The sequence below is a fragment of the Sturnira hondurensis genome, unplaced genomic scaffold (assembly GCF_014824575.4).
Source record: "Sturnira hondurensis isolate 20B ecotype Veracruz unplaced genomic scaffold, ASM1482457v3 Scaffold0004217, whole genome shotgun sequence".
NCBI lineage: Eukaryota > Metazoa > Chordata > Mammalia > Chiroptera > Phyllostomidae > Sturnira > Sturnira hondurensis.
The window spans coordinates 1-1,322 of NW_028076848.1; the positions used below are offsets into that span (position 1 = coordinate 1).

Sequence of the window (1,322 nt, forward strand, 5' to 3'; positions counted from 1 at the left end):
GGGGGTTTGAGGGGAGGTAATTCCAGCAAGTAGTCTGATGTTATAATCAAAAGGGGCGCTTGAGTCACACACCCGTCCCTCCGAGCTCACCTTCTCCTGAGAGGGCCAGCAGGCTGCTGTCTGTGGGCTCCACAGGTTCCACTGAAAACAGAGAGCCCCCAACAGCAATGAGTGGTGGATGCAGGGTCAACACCAAGGGTCTCAACCAAGAACAGACTGGGCAGGGACCAGGACAGAGGGGTGCCGTTCCTCTATCTTAGGGTTCCCTGCCTCTCGGACACCGCCCAGAATGCAGGGGTGCCCAGAAGCCCCCAGCTCAGGAGGGACTCCAAGGCTCCTGACTGGAGAAGAGTGCTGTTCTACGGGGAGGCAGGATGGCAGAGAGAAAGGATGTTGGGCTCGGAGAGTACCTGGAGATGCCGCACATACCCACAAGCATGCACATGCACATACATGTACAGGTACTGTGCACATGCCATATCACATGTGCACACACCCAGAAGTCCACCACACACACCCACATCAGCTCCTTCTTCACCAAACACTGCGGAACTATTTCTGGGAAAGAGACCCCAGCTCAGGAAACAAGGGATGCTCTGCGAAGGTGCACCTTGAACTTCCCACCCCAGGTCCCCTTGGTGTTGGACTGAGAGATCGTGGGAACTTGGGCGAATGAGGAATAGCAGGCATATGATGCATGCAGGTCCACCAGCTCCCATCAGGTCCGAGAGAGAACAGCCTCCCTGGGGGGCCTTACCTCCGGGCAGAAGGGTCGCCAGCTCCTTCCTGCTGGTTGTCTCTGCAAAGGAAACCCACAGAGAGCGGTGGGTGTGTGGACTGTGAGAAGGGGCTGGCCTTGGCAGCTGAGATACACAGCACCCGCACCGGGGTCCTACAGCAGCTCCTGCCCCCACTGTCAGCCCCACCAAGGATGCAGGGCCAGGCTCTTCCTACCTGGAAGCTGAGCCAGGCAGAAGGAGGGGTCCAGCAGGTTCAGGGAGGAGTTGATCACAGACTGGGCCAAGCACTCAATGGCAGCCTTGTCGCAGGTACACAGCAGGCGCTCACAGGGGTCCCTGGACTCTGTGCATGGAGCAAGGGCAGAGCCATCTGGAAGAGCTCACTTGGAATTCCAAGAGGTAATGCAAACTCCGAAGCTGAACCCCCACTCTGCCTGGCCCGTACCCCATGCCTCCCGTGGTCTCCTCATCTCATGTGTCTGCTCCACCTCTTCTGGGGTTGGGTGGGTCGAGTCTGGACCCCTACACCCTCCTCACACGCTTACACATGGCCCATTGAGCCATGCTATGGGCTCTGCTTTC

At 58.2% G+C, this 1,322-nt stretch overlaps 1 long non-coding RNA gene across 1 annotated transcript; it reads right to left on the reverse strand.

Annotated features, from left to right (window-relative positions):
- Window positions 1-83: 83 nt before the first annotated feature.
- Window positions 84-1,082, reverse strand: LOC118986247 (uncharacterized). Its single transcript, XR_005066337.1, has 3 exons — window positions 955-1,082; window positions 758-799; window positions 84-141 (listed from the first exon to the last, which is right to left on the reverse strand). It is a non-coding gene; the product is annotated as an uncharacterized LOC118986247 (long non-coding RNA).
- Window positions 1,083-1,322: the final 240 nt, after the last annotated feature.